This window comes from Dasypus novemcinctus, chromosome X (assembly GCF_030445035.2).
Source record: "Dasypus novemcinctus isolate mDasNov1 chromosome X, mDasNov1.1.hap2, whole genome shotgun sequence".
Classification (NCBI taxonomy): domain Eukaryota; kingdom Metazoa; phylum Chordata; class Mammalia; order Cingulata; family Dasypodidae; genus Dasypus; species Dasypus novemcinctus.
This window is the reverse complement of record NC_080704.1, coordinates 185793761-185814572: the sequence shown is the minus strand read 5'-3', so window position 1 is coordinate 185814572 and position 20812 is coordinate 185793761. Positions and strand designations below refer to the sequence as shown.

The following is a 20812-nucleotide window of genomic DNA, read 5'->3' as shown; positions in this document are numbered from 1 at the left end:
ATGCCTCCTAAAGAAGAATAGCAGATGCTGCACCCACTGCAATGAGCTAGACACCACCCCTACTGCAACGGGGAGCAGATATGGCTCAGGCTAGTGAGCACTTGTCTCCCGTGTGGGAGGTTCTGGGTTCTGTTCCAGGTGCCTCCTGGAGAAGTTGAGCAAACTGACCAGAAGACTAAAGAACCACCAGGGAGTGGGGGATACATTTTTAAAAATAATAAAGTAAATAAACAAATCTTTAAAAAATATAAGTGAGAGAGCAGGTGTAGCTCAGTGGTTGAGCACCTACTTCCCACGTACAAGGTCCCAAGTTTGATCCCTGGTACCTCCTAAAAACAAAACAAATAAATGGGGGGAAAATAAATTCTCATTGGGGAACAGATGTAGCTCAGTGGTTGAGTGCCTGCTTCCTATGTACAAGGTCCTGAGTTCAATCCCCAGTATGGAAGGGAGGGAGGGAGGGAGAGAGGGAAGAAGGAAGGAAGGTAGGTCATGGTGTCCTTGCAGGCCTTTCAGCAAGCCCCTTCCCAGGGCGGTGTGGAGCTAGCCTGTGCTCCCACTGTGGGTCCCTGGCTCTGTTCTGGAGCATGCAGAGTGGCCCCCATGCCCATGCTGGGGGCCTGTATGTTGGTGCCAATCTATTGGGTGTCAGCCTGAAGGACTGAACCATAAACCCAGACAGAAATAGCTTGGGGACAGCTAAGACTGTCTAAGAACGATTATGTCCAAGTTGCCTGAGGCAAGGATTACTTCCTTAAGTTAAAAATGACAGAGCATCCAGGACAGGAAGAAAGTCGGTATCATAGGAAGTGGAGGGGGCATTTGAATTCCTGTGAATGAAGGGATTCCTAAGGTCAAGTGCAAGCACAAGCCCAGGCTGATCCTCCTGATAGGAGGGCTACACTCCCAGGGAAAGCACCATCAAAGCAGAGCCAATAGGCAAAGACTGTGAAAGGTGTTTTTCCCATTGGTTTGTTTTCAGTAGCTCTTGGCACTTAAGGAAATCTGTCACATCACTATCTGGATACCAACTTCAGGAACAGACAGCTCAGGAACTAAATCCCAGAATTAGCACTTCCAGCATGTCCCTGGAAAGCCATTCATGTATAGATGGGATTTTTGTAAATCAAAACAGTCTCTTTGTCTTCGCCACAGTTTGCAGGGGAGGTAAAAACCCGGTCCCCATCCTGTGGGGCTCAGGAATGATCAAGCCCCAGCAAACAAGAGGAAATGCAGCCAGGGCAAGGGGCTTGCAGCAGTGCTGCCAGAGTGCAGGTGTCTCCAGCCCATCTCCACGGCCAGGCCTTCCAGATAGGCAGGTTGTAGGTTTGTGGCCCTTAGTCTTGAGTTCCCCTGCCAGTCCTCTAAGGCAGGTCTCGTCATCCCAAAGTCTTAAACTGACCTGTTCCAGACCCCAGAGTCATCATTATTGGCAAGGCCAAGCTATGGCGGAATGGGTGGGAATTCAAGCCCCTCCGATGCCAGAGGCCACTGTTTTTCCCAACCTGCTGGAGCTTCTCAAAATTTTCCAATGTCTCCCTAACAAGGGAGGAGAATGAGATGCAGACCCCAAGGGAGGTCTGGGGGCATAGCCCAAAGGTACCCTCTGCCACGTTCTGTTATAGCTCAAAAGTCCATATGTGGTTTGCAATCTAATGTGTAAATATATCTGTGTCTGTTTTAATGTAATAAAGTTATACTAATGTAATTAATATAATTGCTATATAATTACTATAACGTAATAGTAATTATAATATATAATTACTTACGCGTGCCTGGCAGCCCAGGTAATGGCAGGGCCCCACTGGCCATAGGTTGAGGGATCCACGAGAAGAAAAGGGGTGCAGCTGTCTCATCAGAGGGGCAGCCCCTCCAACCTCATGCTCATGCCCCTGACAGGGGAGGGGGACAATCTCAGAGTGCCCAGGAAGGAACTTGAGACTGCAGGACATGTCCCTGGAAAGCCACGCATGTATAGATGGGATTTTTATAAATCAAACCCTCTCTTTGTCTCTGCCACAGTTGGCTGTGATTTCAGAGAGATTGTGGGTTCCCAGCAGAGAGAGGGGTTTTCCAGCTGGCAGAGTCTAGCCCCAAGGGGTTTCCCCACAGTAGTCCCAAGAGGGATTCCTGGTCTCAGGACTTCCCAGCATGTGTGTCCCTTCCAGGTTGGAGGGCACCCAGCCCCCCCATGGAACCCTGACAAGTGGGGTGGGCAGGAGGCGGGCTTCCCTTGCGTTCTCTCAGCAGCATCCAGGAGGCACCCAAACCCTCTCCTGCCAAAAGTGTGAGGCCGCAGGCCCTGGGTCCAAGTGGTACTTGGTGGAGGGGGATGTGCTTTCCTAGTCCAGCTTTCCTTACCCTGAGTGACCACTGGGTGCCAGACCTGGAGAGCGATGGCAACTTCCTCAGGACACAAAACTACTCAGTGATAGAGCTGGGATTCAAAACCACAATGAGCCTCAGGGGCCCCCAACTCCCAGCCAGAGCAGTTCTGCTTCCATCCATTTTCCAAGGGGACTTCACCTTGACTGAGGAATGGACTGCTTTTGCAAGTGTAAAAACCACTGCACCTGGCACAACAATGGAGTTGCATCCCCTCTGTAGCTTGCCCCTGAAAATTGGGGTGACAATTTCTATGTCACCACGTGGTTGAGAGGAGATCTGGAACAGGCGCTATAACATGACCCTGGAGTGTTATTAATTACCAGGCAGAGGGCACCTGTGTGTGGCAAGTTCAGAGAGTAAGACCAGGACAGACAAGTGAAGGAGGGGTGAAGTCAGCAGCCAGGAAAGGCCAGCCCGGGGCAGGGGAATGAGTCAGACATGGAGCAGTGTGGGCCAGTCGCTTAAGGAGCCGTGCCAGGCCAGCCTCTGGCTGCTGTTCAGGGCTTCCAGGTGGCAGCAGAGCACTCAGACCTGGCACCACCCTGGCACTCATGCGTGGGCACATCTGCCTGGACTTGGGCCTCCGCAGCATCAGAACCTATGGCCATGGCTGTCCCTCACTCCCACCCCACCCTAGCCCTAACCTCACACCGGCACCAGCTCGTGCATTGGGCCCCACCATTCATTCGCCCATGCTCTCCTTCCTTCATATTGCAAACACCTCCTCTGGCTCTGTCCCTGGGGCCACGTGGGACCCAAGACAGCTTCTCTCCTCCCAGAGCTTGAGGTTCAAAAGGCCATGGCCACACAGGGGCAGCAGTACTGTGACAAGGAGGCTCGGGGGTGGAGGAGCACAGAGGCCTGCCTCGGGGTGTGGGCCAGCACCCCCAGCTCTGCTGGGGAAAGGCCAGCCTAGGGTGTTGCACTAAATTGGCCCATTGAAAACTTGAACCACTCTAACCATAGATGGAGGCAGACAAGGAATTACGAGGCTGGAATTGGCAGAGGCAGCTATGTTAGGGGCACAAGAGGAATCGGCCCTGGGATGGTCACCCCTGGAAGCCTCCCCGAGGCCTTCCACAGACCTTCTGATGTTGGGTGAGCCTTAGGGCCAAGCCAGGCCCTGATGAATGATACTGTCCCTCTGAATCCTTGCCCACTAGCCAAGACCGGGCCTCTGGACAATCCCATGTGCTGTGGGCCTGGAGCAGACATGGCTGTCTTTCATTGTTGTCCATCGCCAAATTGCCTGTGAGCCCCTCCACGCGTCAGCTGTGTGCCAGCCCCATAGTCCCTCAGGGGTTACCCATGTGTGAAAGGTCATTGGGGTCAGTCATCCCATATTCTCTGGAGCCTCACTCACTGGGGGTACAAATGATAGGTAGGTATTGGTTTGGTTCTCTCGTTCAAGAGGGACATTATCAGAGAAGGACCATGGACCCTCGTGTGAACTGAGCAGGCCCTTAGGCCTGAGTCCTGCAACTCTTGGAGTCGAACCCTGATGAGGACTTGCAGTCCTGAGGCCTGAAGAGGCCCCCAGCAGGGAGGATGCCTTTGGGCAGCGATGCCCACTGCTGTGCCCGGGGAGCTTTTGCATCTGTGAGCCGGGTGGGGCCTGAGCACCCCAGCTCCGCAGTACGCAGATGCCACCGTGCCCATCCCTGAGTGGAACTGAGCCCAGCCTGTCAGGCTGGAAGAGGCCCCACAAGCCATCTCTCCCCTGTGGTTGTGGGTGCCTGAGGGCCAGTTACCAGAAGACGCAGTGAAGAGGTTCAGTCCCCAGGCCGTCAACTCCAAATCCCAAAGTTGCCACCTGAGCTGGGGAGGTCAGTGTGGAAACTTCCCATGGGGCTGTTAGATGGCAGATGGTGGAGGAGCTGACCTCAGCCATTTGAGCTCCCCTGGGCTCCTGAGCAGGGCACCTGGGCTGCATCAGCCTTGCTGGCTCACCGCCCTCAAACTCTCACTTGACCTGGGAGTCCTCATGGCGGGTGAACCCCTGCTCCAGGCCCTGCTTTGGATGAAGCAGGGCCATTGTCTTGAGCCTCCACCCTCACGGCAGGGGCCTGCCCTCCAGCATGGTCCTCAGCGCCTCTTCCCCCAGGGGCCACTGAGTCAGCCTGCACCCCACATGGCCTCTGCAGGCCTGCTCCGTGCAGGGTCTGGGCTGCCAACCAAGAGTTCAGAGAGAACGCGTCCTCCTGGGCATTGACTTGACCTACAGGTTCTATGGAGCCACCATGGGTCAGGGGCTAGGTGCTGGGGATGTGCCCCAGAACAGGGGGGATGTGACCTCCAGCCTCAAGGAGCCCACATTCGGGTGGGAGGTCCAAGAAGAAATAAAAGCTCAGACACTACTCAACCTTGATCGTCGTCAGAAGTAAAAAACGAGCGTGGGGTGGGAGGTCAGGAAAGGTCTCTCTGAGGACAGAACGTTTAAGCCGAGGCTTAAAGGGCCTGTTACACAAAGAGCAAGGGGCAGAGGACGACAAGCCCCCATCTTCCCAGCCCACTGGGGGGCACAGATGTGCTGACAGGATCGCCCTGTGGTGCCAGATGAGTTGCTGACGAGCAGATGCTTGGGGTGGGGGGAGCCCTAATGGGAGCAGGTCGGGGAGGGCAGGGAAGGGCTGCTTTTTCCTTTCTTCTCATGATGTCTGGGGGCGTGTGGCGTCCAGGGCAGGAGGCCACGGGACCTGTGTGTTCTGGTGTGTACTTCATCTTACTGCCCTGTTCCTACTCAGGCAGCTAGACGTCAGGCCCGAGCGGCGACCCGCACAGAGGGTGTCGGGAGGCTTTTCCCCATTGTTTGCCCACAGCTGCTGGGTGCATGCTTTGGGGGACAGGCAGCCCCCAAACTGCTGGCCAAGCTTTGCTTCTTCGTGTTCTGAGGCAAGGAAAAATATCCTCAGCAAGCACATGTATGGAAATGGTGGGAGCTCAGGGATCACCCCCTCCTTTAACAGAGGGGGCAGATAATAGGGAGAAGCCACAGCACAGCCTCCGTGCTGTAGGACAATTTCCCTGCCCGGGCCTCAGCTTCCCCATCTGTAAAATGAGAAGAATGTGACCTCTCAGAGTTGTCAGGAGGATTAGATTAGAGGTGGTGCTATGGAAAGGGCCTGACCTCTGGAGGTGCTCAGGAAATAGAACTTCTCTTCCTTTTCAAAAATATATCATCTCTGCTCCTTCGTCTATGGGCTCAGGCCACTTGCTAACTGGAAGCCTTCAGGGAGGAGCAGGGCCCTGCAGAGCCCACCCCGTGCAGTGGCAAACAGCACCGGCCTCAGAGCCAGGATCAACATCGACGGAGCAAGGAAGAGAGCTGAACTTCACGCTTTTTTTTTCCTTCTTTATTTTCTTTTAAATGTTACATTAAAAAAATATGAGGTCCCCATATACCCCCCACCCCCTCACCCCACTCCTCCCACATCAACAATCTTTTCCATCATCGTGGCACATTCTCTGCACCCGGCGAATAGATTCTTAAGAACCGCTGTAGCACATGGACTGTGGTCCACATTATAGTCCACACTCTCCCGCAGTCCACCCAGTGGGCCATGGCAGGACACACAACGTCCAGCATCCGTCCCTGCAGCACCACCCAGGACAACTCCAAATCCTGAAAATGCATCCACATCATATCTCTTCTTCCCTCTCCCTACCCTCAGCAGCTACCGTGGCCTCTTTCTCCACATCAATGCCACAATTTCTTCCATTACTAAACACAATAGCTCCATAGTACAATATCAGTAAGGGCACTCTAATCCATACTCTATTCCTCCATCCTGTGGACCCTGGGATGGTTATGTCCAGTCCCCCACCACATCAAGAGGGGGTTTAGATTCCACATGGATGATGGATGCAGTTCTCCTGCTGGCAGTTGTAGGCAATTTTGGATCCCTGGTGTGGTGGTTGATCTTCTTCACCTTGCTGTTAGCTGGCCGGGGTATAGTTACAATTCTACTGAGGCTCAGGGCCTGGACAGTCCAGAGATTCAGGTCTCCTGAGGATACACCAACACCAGCACCAACCACAGGTCCAGTAAAAGTAACAGGAGAGGCTTGTGTAGAAAGGTCATATCTGAGTCCAACTCTATCACCCTCAGGAACACAAACTCCAAAGTAGGGCCAACTGACATGGCCCCGAACTCCAGAGCCATCTGCCATGGCCATAGAACCTGTGGGTCTCTATAGCCCTCAGGAGAACCAGTACCTGGGCTTGTATCCAGTTTGGCTGTCTCTGGGACCCTGCTGAGGGGTGCATAAGCATTAGCCCTCTGATGACCTCCCAACTCTTTTTTCTGTTTTCTTTTGAGGGCCGTGGAGAACATAAAACGCTCCTTTCCTATGTGAAGAAAACCCGCAGAACCCATGACACAGTTTGATTCAAAGCGCTTTTCGGGGAGTGGCTCCCTCCCACCCGGTCCCCCAACTGAGGCTGCCAGACAAAAGGCAGGCTGCCTGGTTATGTGCAAATTTCAGATAAACAACGAAGAGGTTTGTAGTATGTAAAACTCTTCGTTGTTTATCCGAAATTCAGATGCAGCTAGGCAACTTGTACACTTTTATTTGTTAAAACTGGAAACCCTAGCTCCGGCCAAAGCAGGTGGCAGCAGCCCAGTGCCTGGCCACAAAAATTGGGGTCCCTAGGGAAATTCAGGGGAGAAAGCCTGCCTGTGCTGCAGCCCCGACTGCCCAGCCCTCCAGCAGCAGCTGTCTTGTGGCCATCACCCAGGGTCCTGCCTGGATCCCCAGGCAGCCGCAGGAAGCTGACCCAGCTCAGAACCAGTTCTCAAGCAGCGGGGCTCTGCGGTGGGAACCACTCCCACGGCAGGCCTGTGCCCGCCTCCTTCAGCCCTGCGGGGTCAGGAGTCCCTCCTGGGCACACAAGGCAGCACAGGGGCGCTCGCTCCATACCTTTTCCCAGAGCACCTAGCACACCCCCAGGCTGTCTGCAAGGCGCCCAGAACACAAGGAGCAGTGAGCCAAGATCCAGCCCCTGAGCTCTAGGAGCCCGAACTCTGCCATTTGCAGAGGACACGGTTGCACGGCTCATTGTGCTCAGGACTCAGAAAAACCCTCCAGCTCTGATGATCGTTCCGCTTCATGGATGCAGATAAAGAGGCTTAGAAACAGAGGTAGGAAGTGGGGCCATCAGGATTTCAAGCCCGTGTGCCCCGAGGGGGAGAACTACCCATGCTGGAGACACCTGGGGAGGGAGGGGTCCGTTGTCTTTGGAAGGATGTGCGGAGGCTCCCTGGAGGAGGTCACGTTTGCAGAACAGGAGAACCTCCCAGTCAGTGAGGACGACAGGAAGAAGCCCCCACAGAGGGCACTGCAGAAGCCTGGTGTGAGAGGACAGAAGCTTCCTCTTCCCTCGCCCTGTTTTCAAAGGCACACTGCACAGGTGCAGGCGCCGGTGGTTCAGAGGCATCCCCCACAGGGCCAGTCCTTCATCTCCGCAGCGATTGCCAGGCTTCATTCACTCGTTCATTCATTGATTGATTTCTTTGGCAGCAAACACTTCCTAATCACCTGTTAGGTATGAGGTCCTATGTTAGGTGGGGGGTGAGTGAGGGGGTGACAGGATGACCCCAATCCTGCTGATCAAATTGTACAAAGCCCCGGGGACCCCTCAGAGCCAAAAATAATGTGTGCCCTCCATCCTCTTTGAATTCCCTCCTGAGTGTCCTCTTGATATCTTTTGAAATTTGAAATCCCCATCAAGGCAGCTGAGCCACACAGCCAATCAAGCCTCTAGTTTATGATGTCTGGTCCAATACATAATGAAGCCCACGTGCCCTAAACCCGCCCCTATAGGAAGGACAAACCTGTGTCTGAGCAATGGGAGTCAAGCGAACTTCCTTTCTATGTCTATAAAAATTGTTTGCCATCCCAAGAACCCTGAAGCTACTTCCGTTCTTGCAAGTGACCTGGCTTCCTTTACTGCAGCAAAACTTTGGTATCCTGAATAAAAGGCTGTTGCCTGCAAAGATCGTCCAAAAGCATCACTGTCCCTATCATCCTCAATTGTCAGGAAAGGTAGAAAGAATACATGGTATCTTAAATTTTAAATTAGCTAAATTATCTGAATCCCTCTCTCTACCTTGTCCTAGGGTTCTTTCCTCAGCTGATGGCTATAAGGTCCAGCCCACTGGGAAAACATCAGCTAACCCCTTATGAAATTATAATGGGAAGCCCCACGAGTCTCCTACTTTACTGGACTGCAGCCTATTACAGTATTATACTGCTAATTATTGTAATGGACTAATTGCATATACTCAGTGCCACCATTCGTAGACCTAGGCTGCCTTTCCCTAGATTCCTCTACAGTGGACTCTCATGACCCTCAAGTCGGAAACTTGATATATTAGAAGAGACATCCATGAAAGACTGCTTTTGAACCTAGATGGGAAGATCCTTATCAAGCCTTATTGGCCACCACTATGGAGTAAAACTACAGAGAAGTAACCTGTGGGTCCAAGTTTCCCAACTAAAACATGCTCCAAGCCCCTGGGAGGTTACTCCCATTTTGAATCTCAAGCTAAAATTAACACAAAGATTCCAGAAGCCGATAGCATCTGATGTAGACAACTTCTGCACAAGACATAGGAACAAACAGATGACACTGAAGATCATGGATCAAGACATGCCTGAATTTCCTTCTCTTATTCTCTGTCTCTTCCTTTATACCATCTGCCTAAACATTCTCTTATTCATTCAATATTCCTTACAATACCCAATCTGCATCCCCAATAACATCATGATTTTCTTTTATCTTCTCTTTACCCTATTTCTGCCCTATGAACTCCTACCTTGAACACGATTCTTTTGTCCTTCTAGCACACCACATAGCAAATGAAACCAATCAGAGTAACTGCTGGCTCAGTGTCCCTGACTTAGCCCCCAAACAGATATTCCTCTAATAACCATCCCCCTTACACTTGTCAGCTTGACTCTAACAGGAAACGTGAGATACCCAATCAGATAGATTTCCTTTGTGGAATGTCTCTGGGCTGTGCCTTAAAAGTTCCCAAGACTGGGATTACGATGTAGCCTCCTTAGCCCAAGGACTCTGTTTTTACTAGATACCAGACAGATAAAAATGGCCACCCTATAGGGCATAGTAAATGTTCAATTTCTATATGGCAAGACTCTTTTTACTTTCCTAAACCAGGAGCACACTATAGGGGCCAGACCCCCTTTACAGACACCATTTTTCTCCAAGCACCCCAAGGTTTGAATAACATAAGACTGTATCCCACTCAAGGCACAAATAACTGGTGGGCTGAAAGGTTAAGCAAAGGAAGTTATTAGTTAAATGGGACTGAGATATCAGATAACAGTGGAGGCAATGGTGTGATCCTCCTTTTGAATTTTATACCCACTCAGCTCTACCCTATTCCTTAAAGGCAATAGATACCCTTAATTAGCTCTTCAAGGACATTAGTTTTTTTTTTAACCTTTTTTTAAAGATGCATAGATCACACAAAATGTTACATTAAAAAATACAAGAGGTTCCCATATACCCCACTCCCCACAAGTCCCACTCCTCCCACATTGACAATTTCTTTCATTAGTATGGTCTATTCATTGCTTTTGTTTTGTTTTTTGTCTGTTTGTTTTTTAAAGATTTATTTTTATTTATTTCCCTCCCCTTCCCCTTACCCCCCTCCCTGTCCCAGTTGTCTGTTCTTTGTGTCCATTTGCTGCATGTTCTATTCGACCGCTTCTGTTGTTGTCAGCGACACGGGGATCTGTGTTTCCTTTTGTTGTGTCATCTTGTTGTGTCAGCTCTCCGTGTGTGCGGCGCCATTCCTGGGCAGGCTGCACTCTCTTTCGCGCTGGGCAGCTCTCCTTACGGGGCGCACTCCTTGCGCGTGGGGCTCCCTCACACGGGAGACACCCCTGCATGGTACGGCACTCCTTGAGCTCATCAGCGCTGCGCATGGGCCAGCTCCACACGGGTCAAGGAGGCCCGGGGTTTGACTCGCTGACCTCCCATGTGGTAGGTGGACGCCCTATCCATTGGGCCAACATTTTGGAGCATTGCAACACAGCATGGATTATAGTTTATGTTGTAGTTTACACCCTCTCCCAGTCCATTCAGTGGGTTATGCAGGACATATTATGTCCTGCATTTGTCCCTGCAATATCATTGAGGACAACTCCAAGTTCTGAAAACGTCCCAATATCACACTTCTTTTTCCCTCTCCCTGCCTTCAGCAACTCCCGTGGCCGCAGTCTCCACATCAATGATATGATTTCTTCCATTGCTAGAGTCACAATAGTTCTACAGTAAAATACCAGTAAATCCATTCTAATCCATATTCTATTCCTCCATCTTGAGGACCCTGGTTTTTGTGTGGACACAAGACATATGAACTACTACCCCTAAATAGGGTTAGTTTTTGTTTTACAGTTTATGTTGTTCCCCAATGACTATTTATGATAAACTTCCAAAAGGGAAAGTTAGAAACATGAGAGCTCTTATGACCTCTTCCCATACTCTAGAACCTCGTGAAGAGACTACTGCCAAACTAGAGACAGCTCTAAATGGATCATGGAAAAATTTATAACCCAGGCTAAACTCACGGGGTGTTCTGTTCTTGATATTGTTCTTCTTGTCACTGGGGCAGGTATTTCCTATGTTGGGAGATCCACTATGAGATGACAGATGGTATTAGAAAATGCAGCTATAGAACTGGAGAAATCTATACCCCACCTAGGGCAGGCATTAACTCACTAGCTGACAAAGTGCTGGAACTTTGCAAAATGACTCTACAAAATTGATTAGCATTAGGCTATTTTCTGGTTTTCCAAGGGGCTGTGGGTGCACTAGTGGGGACCCAGTGCTGTGTATCTGTAAACAACAGTCAAGCGAGTGTTTTACCAAGAGCCAGTGGCAGCAGAAGCCCATGCTAGAAAAGCAACCAAATCAGCTTACACATCTCCTGCATCTGATTGACCTGTGTCTCTTTTTGGGTGGCTTCTAGGATCATGAGGACTTTGACTCTGAGATATCATAATAGGGGCACTTGTTCTTCTCTTAATCATATTCATAATATTCTGCAGTCCTTATTGGATCTCTCTACTCTTAAGGCAGCCATTAACTCGACGAGCGATACAACTGAGGATACAAAATCTGCATGAACGGGTCAATGAAAGATGTGAATTTCAGCTAACTGGTTAAATCAGCAATGAAATAAAAGAGATGTTCAGTGGTAAATGAGAGTCTAACAACATCTTTGGTCAAGCCCCTCCTAATGGAGGGAATGTCCAAAAGAGGAGGGGGGAAATTGATAAAATTGTACAGAGAAAGCTTCAGAGCCCCAAAACCCATGCCTTACTTCCTCTCTGAATTCTCTCTTGAGTTTTCTCTTGAAATTTGAAATCCCCACCAAGGCGGCTCATCCAGGTAGCCAATCAAGCCCTAGGTCATTATATTTGACCGAACATAAAATAAAGTCCATCTACCCTAAACCCACCCCTATAAGATGGACAAACCTCCAATCAATAGGAGTCAAGCTAACTCCCTTTTTATGTCTATAAAAATTGTTTGCCATCCCTAGAAACCCAAAACTATTTCTGTTCTTACAAGTGACCTGGCTTCCCTTGCTGCAGCAAAACTTTGTCATCCCAGACAAAATGCTGTTGTCTGCAAACTCGACTCCATAGTTGTCCCCCTCTGCTGTGTTCCTCATCAACCACTCTCCAGGCTTTGGATACCTCCCCTGCCACTCTTTCAGGCTCCAGGTACCTGGGATAGGGCAGGAGGCATCCTCAGAAGCTGCCCCCTTGTAACAGATCAGGGGCACCCCCCAGAAAGTGAGGGCCAACAGCTCCTTGGCTGGAGTAGCCTAATTGTAGCAGGTCTCTATCCCAGGAGTCCCCTGGGCAGGCCTGCTGTGGAGTGGCCCCCTCTCCCTCCCAGGCTGCCCAGGGAGTGTCCTGTTCCCTCCAGACTTGGCTTGAGGGGGAGTCCTGGCCTGTCCCTGGCAGTCACCACCCTCCCCGGCTCCCACCCAGGCAGCAGCCAACAGAAAGCTCTGGGCCTCCCAGGCTGGGGGCTTGTGCCAATCTGCCTCACATCACAGCCCCCAGACTCCTTCCCCCTCACCAGAGGGCTGGCAGGGCCCCCAGCGCCTTGGCCAGCTTGGGCGCCACAGGGCTCCACGCCACCTGGTGTCCTGGGCCGTGGGCCTCACCAACTTCCCATTGGCCGCCGGCCCTGGCCCAGCCAGCATCAGAGCGGCGATTCCCACCCTCCAGTGCCAGCTCTTGGCATGCCTCCTCCCCCCGCCCCACCCCCACCCCCGCTCGCCTTCCCAGCTCGGGACTGGTCTGGGAAAGCCGGTTCTGCAGCAGCGGCCTCCCCGAACACGTTTGCCTTTCCGGCTGACTGTCCATGCACTCCTTTCCTCACTCTCTGTGTCTAGAGGCTTCTGGCCTCCATCCCTTCTTACTTCCCTTCTCCTTTTCCTTAGCCTCCTGCAACAGTGAGAGAGAGACCCCCTCCTGCTGGCTTCCCTACCCTTGCAGTTTGGCCCCTGGCTCCCTTCGAAGCCATCAGTCACCTGCACTCATTGGCTCCCTGCGAGATGAGGGCCAGGCAGCTCTGAGAAGAGAGTCAAGGTGGCAAATACTGATTCACGCAACATGCATTTAACTGAGCACCTACTGGGGACAGCAAGGAACGAAGCAGTTAAGGTCACTGCCTTTAGGGACCTGCCATTCTAGTGGAAAAAAGCCAGACAGGCCAGGCCTTTCTTTCTCGGAGTCTCTTTGCATTAGGCTCATTGATTTGTGCATGCACTGGGTCACTGGTCATCGTGGAACCGTTACTGAGCTTTCCCTGCTCCCGGGTGTGGCACTCTATCTGGTGCCGTGGGGAGGGCTGGGCAGGACAGCAGAGGTTAACTAGCCCCAGCCCCAGCCGTCAAGATGCTCCAGGCCCAGGAGAGAATAAGACATGAAAATCTACAGCGATCCTCGCAGCCAGGAAGGGCTGCGCCAGCACCCCGCCTCTGTGCGCAGGGGGCCACTGAGCTCCGCCAGGTGTTCTGTGGAGAGTAAGGGCCGCGCCCTTCACTGAGAAGTGCAGGAAAGTGTCGGCTTGTTTACTCATGGCCCAGCCATCCAGTCCATTTACCCCTATCCAGACAAGGAGCCGGACTTCCCGTCCTGCGCAAACCCTGGTGGGGGATGGGAAACTTCAGTGGGGATAAGGGGTGTGGGTGAAGGGGTGTAGAGGGAGTTGCCCCATTAAATACAGGGTGGCCATTTGCATTTGATCTTCAGATAAACAACAAATCACTTTTTTGGTATAGCACAAATATTGCGCGGGACATACTTATACCAACAAAGTTGTTTGCATGAAATTCAAATATAACTGGGTGTTCTGTATTTTGATTTACTGAATCTGGCGACCCTGTGTGTGTGGAGGGGGTGGCGGGAATGGGCCAAAGTGACTTTGTCCGGGAAGAGCAAGGGTGCCCATTGACTGGAGTCCCCAGCCTGACTCTCCCTTCAGTGGCAACGCCCCCCTACGTCTTGGACCCTTAAGCCTGACTGATGCCCTGCCGCGAGGGTGTGCCTCCAGCCGGGCAGCGGAGGAAGAAAGGAAGTCAGAAGAAAAGCGTGGGGCTACGGGCTTCCTGGAGAGGATCTCTAAAGGCCTCGCAGGGCCCAGGCCAATGCCTCTGAGAACCCTGCCGGGTGGTGGAGTTCATTTTCCCAGCTGGGGAAGGGGAAGGCAGTTGCTTTTGTATCCTCTGGGGGTGAGCAGTTAAGTCTCGAAGACAATCACCAGCCACTTTCCCATCTTGGGGCTTCTTGTCTACGGGTCTGTCATGTGACCAACCAGAGCTATGACCGCCACATAGCGGGCCCAGCAGCTATCCAAAGCCCCAGAGTCACCTAAAATGGGTCTCTTTAGTAGGCACCGATGGACTGTGAACATGGATGATACAAGGCCCCGAACACACAAAGTAGACACAGTGCACACCAAACCAGAACTTAGAATTGACCTGAAATAAATATGCTTACTTGTTGAACGAGGGGTTCGTTGGGGTAAGGACGAGAGAGACAGACTTACTCCGGAGACGGGTTCATGACGCACGTCTGCTTTATTGAGGAAGTGGCAGCGTTTATATAGCGGTTTGGCTTACGGGGCATAGCTGACAGGTGGAGGGCTTACGGGAGGAGGGTGAGGCGGGGCTGGAGACATTTGGCTCAGTGCCGGTGCGCCATCTTTTGGGCGTGCCCAAAAGCATGTGGACTAGAGAGTGTGCTCATCTAGTTGCTCGCAACACAGCCAGGCTGAATTTCTCTGCCACTCTATCTACATCTCCCCCTCTGTTATTAATTAGAGCCAATTGCACTAATTTCACTAACTACCGTGAACAGGAAGTAAACTTCATTCACAAGTTGGGAGGCATTCCTTCCAAGATCCAGACTTCTCCTCAACAGGTCACCTCTCTCCCAAGGATGGTTGAGTCGACACCTGTTAAGCTCCCATCAATTTACTATAGAAGTTGGAGGCACCGGGAGCCAGCTGAGCATCCATTCCCTTCTGCAAAGCACATCTGAATAGGCACTGGAGTCATCAGCCCTGGGTTCTAAACCCTGCTCTGCCACTTAGGTTCTTCCTGACTTCTTGGAACTTCCATTTCTTCATCTCTAAAATGAGTATGATATTCATACTTACCATGCAGGGCAGTCGGGCAGATTCAATACAATACTACCTGTAGAGAGAAGGCATGTTTGGGGCTCAGGACTTGGCCACTCTTGTTAATGATTCTCAGGAACAGACCCACAGCACCCCAGGAGTGGGAGTTGAGCCAGGGGCATTTTGTTCACACAATTACCACTCTTTACACCCCACTGAGAGGGCATGGAAACAATAACAGCCCATAGAGATACGTTCTCGAGAGGAGTTTCCCACAGTCAGAACAACCAAGACCCTCCTGGGTGGGCTTGACTGTGTCCAACTTCCTGTAGAATGGACGCTACTGTTGAGGGGAAGAGAGGAGCAGGGAGCTGCTGTGGCTCCTGTTTGTCCACAAAGGTTGTGCTGGTCACAAGGTTGGGTGGGTTAGGCTAGGGTGCGCTGAAGGGCCTGGGCTGCTACCGTGTGAAAGAAAGGACGGGGGAGGGATGAGCAGAAACCCTTCCCCCTTGTCATGACTTCTCCCAAAGGCATTCTGGAGCTGAGGCACTCCAGTGCTTTCTCTCCAAGTGGTGAGGAGAGGTCTGGGAAGACACCCAGGGAAAGGCTCCCAACCTCCTTCACAACTTGCATGAGTTTTCTGGCAGCAAAACAAAGAAGGGAGGGCAAGGGCACGTGCTTTTGCTTCCTTCAGCCTTCTAGTCTCATCTGGGACTTGGGCTCTTGACTAATTCTGGCTCCCCGTATAAGCTTCGTTTCTGAAGCGGGACTTGGGGCCACCTGCAGATGAACCCCAGGGAACCTTATCAACCCGCCTGGGTGACTTGGTCCCCTTAGCATAAGTTACTCATGGGGACTTAATTGGTCTTAAATATCAACATTTCACTCAGGTTCAGCAAATATTTGCAGACACTTGGGTTTTTGCTGTTTAATTTCTTTCTGTTTGTTCTTCTAGGATTATAATATTGGGTCTCCAAATCTTCCAGTGTTTGAAAGTAGTATAGGGTCCACCTCAACATGACTCAGACTAGCCCCTTCAAATAGAAAGATAAAGTTCATTTTAAAAACCTGTTTGAGTAAAACACACTTGAATGTACCAGGAAACATTTCCTCATAGGGCTTACCTCCTCAAAAAAATTGTAGTGTGAGAAACTGAGATTTAAAACCAATGAACAAGCTAATTATTAGGGGCAGATGGGGGGAATTTGGGGAGCTGGCATTTCCTGAGTGTCTTTGGTTTGATTTGTGATCTGACTGGGACAATTTTCTAACCAAGGTACTTGTGGACTTGACCTCAATGACATCCATTTGCCTAGTGATGCAGGGGACAAACATTGTGATGTCATAACAATAATCACTGTGTGCCTGGCCCCTGTGCCAAGATGCCCTGAGATAGAGAACCTGGGTTTCTTAGTGTGTATGTTTTCTTGTCCCATTACTTGACTCAAATTTCCACCTAGCACCTGGGAAAATCAACCCTGCTGATGAGACGGGCTTCCCCAAGGAAACCCCAACTCAACAGAATTCTAAAAGAAAGTGGAGGCAAAACACCGGCAAGAAGTATGTAAATACAGAGCCTTGGTCCCAAGGAGTCCTGGAGCCCCACTGTGTGCCCGCAGGGCACAGACACTTCTCAGAGGGAAGCGGGTGAAGCTGCTGGCTGCTGGTGCCCACAAGGGTCATGCTTCCTTGGTCTGGACCTGGCTAACAGGTAAGCACCCCTTGTCGTGGTCCAGGGCTAGGCCACCTTCCTCTCCTGGTAGACGCTCTCCTTTAGCCCCACCCAAGCTCTTGCTGGGCAGCACATCCTATTCCCCTTCAAGGAGCCAGGCCTCTCAGAAAACGAACAAAAACAGATTGGCAATTATTTTCCCCTTTAAACCTTAGCTTTATTGAACTACAGTTCATCTACAACAAAATTCATCCATTTCATGTTTACAGTTTAGTGAGTTTGGGCAATTGAACACAGTTACATAATCACTATCACCCCTGGATCTTCCCTCTTGCTCCCTTGCTGACGATCCTCTCCCCACCCCAAATCTGCTTTCTATGACTCTAATTCTGCCTTTTCCAAAATGAAATATAAATGGAATCATAAAGTATATAATATTTTGTAAATAGGATTTTCACTGAGCATAATACTTCTACAATTCATGTAATAGCATGTTTAATGGTTCTTCCTGTTGATTGCTGAGTAGGATTCCATGGTATGACCAGATCCCTAATTGGTTAGCCAGTCACCAGAATGTGGGAACTTGAGTTGTTTATTTTTTTCACTTTTTTAAAAGACTGCTATGAGCATTTGTGGGGTTTTTTTTGAGCATTTATTTTTTTACTTTTTATTTCTTTTGTCGTTATTTATTTTTTTAATATTACATTAAAAAAATATGAGGTCCCCATATACCCCCCACCCCCCTCACCCCACTCCTCCCCCCATAGCAACAATCTGCTCCATCATCATGAGACATTCATTGCATTTGGTGAATACATCTCTGAGCACCGCTGCACATCATGGTCAATGGTCCACATCATAGCCCACACTCTCCCACGTTCCACCCAGTGGGCCATGGGAGGACATACAATGTCTGGTAACTGTCTCTGCAGCATCACCCAGGACAACTCCAAGTCCCAAAAACGCCTCCACATCTCATCTCTTCCTCCCATTCCCCACTCCCAGCAGCCACCATGGCCACTTTCTCCACACCAATGCCACATTTTCTTCGATTACTAATCACAATAGTTCATGATTAGAATATCATTAAGTCCACTCTAATCCATATTCTATTCCTCCATCCTGTGGACCTTGGAATGGTTGTGTCCACTCCACATCTATATCAAGAGGGGGCTTAGATTCCACATGGATGCTGGATGCAATTCTCCTGCTTTCAGTTGTAGGCAGTCTTGGTTCTATGGTGTGGTGGTTGACCTTCTTCAAATCCATGTTAGCTGACTGGGGTAAGACCAATAAAGCACAGTGTAGGAGCTGAAGTCTGTTGAGGCTCAGGGCCTGGCTATCATATGGTCAGTCCAGAGATTCAGGTCCCCTGGGTATATATTAAACCCCAGTACCAACTACAGTTCTGGTAAAAGTAACAGGAGAGGCTTGTGAAAAAGATCACATCTGAGTCCAGCTCCATCACACAGAAACACAAACTCCAAAATAGGGCCAACTGACATGGCACTGAATTCCATCTGCCATGTCCATAGAACCTGTGGGTCTCTGTAGCCCTCAGAAGAACCAATACCCGGGGTTATATCTACTTTATCTATCTCTCGGACTCTGCTGAGGTGTGCATAAGGGCAACACCTCTGATAACCTTCCGGCTCTTTTTGGAGACTCATAGCCATATAAACTCATTTGTCCTTTCCATTTCCCCCTTGATTCAGGTCAAAAAGCATTTTTAACTCCTGGTATTATATGTAGACAGATATTCTGCTGGTCCGAGTTGACCCTTTTATTCAAGGTCATTTTCTAGTCACATCATCAGCTGGTACTTGGTAGTAATTCCTCGGTGCCAGGGAGGCTCATCCCCGGGAGTCATGTCCCACGCTGGGGGGGAAGGCAACGCATTTACATGCTGAGTTTGGCTTTGAGACTGGCCACATTTGAGCAACACGGGGGCTCACTATGAGCATTTGAATACAAGTCTTTATGTGAACATGTTTCCTTTTCTCTAAGATAGATACCTAAGAATGGTGTTGTTGGGTCGTATGGCTACATTTAATTTTATGTCACTGTCAAGGTTTTCCAAAGTGGCTGCACCATTTTGCTGAGGCCACTTTTAAAATAAAGTGTGGCAGGAGTGGGAGAGGAGGGAGGCAGAGCCACTTTGGCACTCTCCTAGAAGCAGAAGTTGGTCCTGGGCATTCACATCTTTGTTCCTCACAATGAGTTTCTGCAGTAGATATTAATATCCCCCATTTCACAGGTAAGGGAATTGAGGCTTGCAGAGATGTACTTGCCCAAGGTCACACACTTAACAAATGGAAGAGCTGGATTTGAACCTAGGGGCCACTGCTGCCTTGACACTTTATCTACTATGCTCACTTCTGAACTCACAATCTTGGGAAGGGGCAGGTGGGGGCTAATTTAACCCACTTTTTCAGAGGAAGCAGGTGATGATCAGAGAAAGTAACTTTCCCAAGGCTAAGGACACACCGTGTCTTTAGAATTACTATGACTGGAATCCCAGCTTCCTGATTCCAAAGGCTTTCTGTAAGAGCACTGTGCCCTGTAGCTGTTTTTCCATTTGTCCTTCCTAATCACCTCTTTCTTCAGCCTTCTCCTTCCTCCATGAGGATGTCCCCTCCCTTTCCTCCACCTTCCCCAATACAGGGAAACTGGTTCTGGTAGAACAAGGTGGTTGCACTCTCCAGCCCTGAGGCCTTATTTCCATATCAAGCAGGGGCAGGAGTGGGGACTGGGAGATTGGAGCACAGGAGCCCGTGTGGTGAATGTGCACAGGAAACAGGCCTTTTCCTTTCTTGGGCCTGTCAGGAGGCTGAGGGTGGGGACAGGAGGTGGGGACAGGGGGGCCCCTGGCCAGGCCAAGGGTGTAGGCCCCTCTTGGTCTTGCCTGTTCCACTTCCCCCAGCTTTGGTGAATAGGATGGAGTCCCAGAGGGTAGGAGGTACCTTCAGCTTGTACTCAGAAAAAGCAGGACTGGGGGGGCGATAAGTGCAGGATGTCCAACCTGGAAAGGTGGTTGAAGAAGCAGCTTTATGTTGCATCCATTGCCTCCCCCTCTAATTCCCAGCAGCCCTGGGCTCAAAGGCCAGCCCTCTCCCCACAGGCCTCCTGCTTTTTGTCTGTGTAAGTTGTGTAATGCAGGGAAACTTGAAGACACCCCCCACCCCCATACACACTGTGAACCGTTGAGATGCGGCCCTGGACAGAGGTTGAGCAGGACTTGGTCAAGAATACAAGGACCTCACCAAGGGCAAGGAGGTAACTCTTCCTTAAGGCACAACCTTTCCAGTTTCCAAAGTGCTTTCACATCTGTTTCCTCATTTGATCCCCACCCGTAAATAGGCAGGACGGGGATCATTGTTTCCCTCCATTTCACAGGCCAGGGACTGGTCTTCTCTCTGGGCCCTTTCTGCTTTGGTGCAGGCTTCTAGAGCTTGGGCTATGCTGGGACTATGCTGAAGTTGGAGGTGCTGGAGAACTTCTCCCCAGAAATGGTCTCCTTAGGATGAGGGAGTCCCTGCTCTGTAATCCCCATCCCAGCTTGAGCAAAGGGCTTTCAGCCCCATCCTTGGACACTATGCAAGGTCCTCCCCCAGCTGTTTCCCTCCATCCATATTTTCCTCTGTCCCTCTGCCTCAAGACCTCCCAGATACTGGGAATCCAGAGATAGTCAACAGCCCATAAGCAAGCCCTATAGCACTTTTTGAAATCTGGTACAAAGGTGAATATGATTCAGAGTTTCACAGTCTATGGGGGGACGCGAGGAAGTTTCCATAGTGTAGTGGTTATCACGTTCGCCTAACACAATCTGGGGGCGGGGTGTTGGTGGGGTGGACATGTAAGCAAATAATGATGATTGGCATGTGCAAAGGAGGGAGCTTCTTCTGATTCTGTCTGGCCTAGGAGCAAATGTTATTCTGCGGACTTTTCAGGAGCTTGGCTACTCCAGGAGGAAGGAACAAGCATAAAGGGTTGGGTGAAGGAAAGAGCCTGGCTCACCCAGGTAATAGAAACAAGTTCCCTGGGACCAGATTTAGGGTTGAAGAGAGAAAGGAGGAACAT

At 50.5% G+C, this 20812-nt stretch overlaps 1 protein-coding gene across 2 annotated transcripts in view; it reads left to right on the top strand.

The window, feature by feature from the left end:
• Nucleotides 1-16688: 16688 nt before the first annotated feature.
• Nucleotides 16689-20812, top strand: part of MTM1 (myotubularin 1) — a 105757-nt gene continuing 101633 nt past the window's right edge. Inside the window, exon 1 of one of the 2 annotated variants that reach the window (XM_071212952.1) lies at nucleotides 16689-16771. The gene's annotated coding sequence lies outside the window, so the exon portion shown is untranslated. The remainder of the gene's footprint in view (nucleotides 16772-20812) is intronic. The other variant, XM_058291685.2, reaches the window with a different exon arrangement.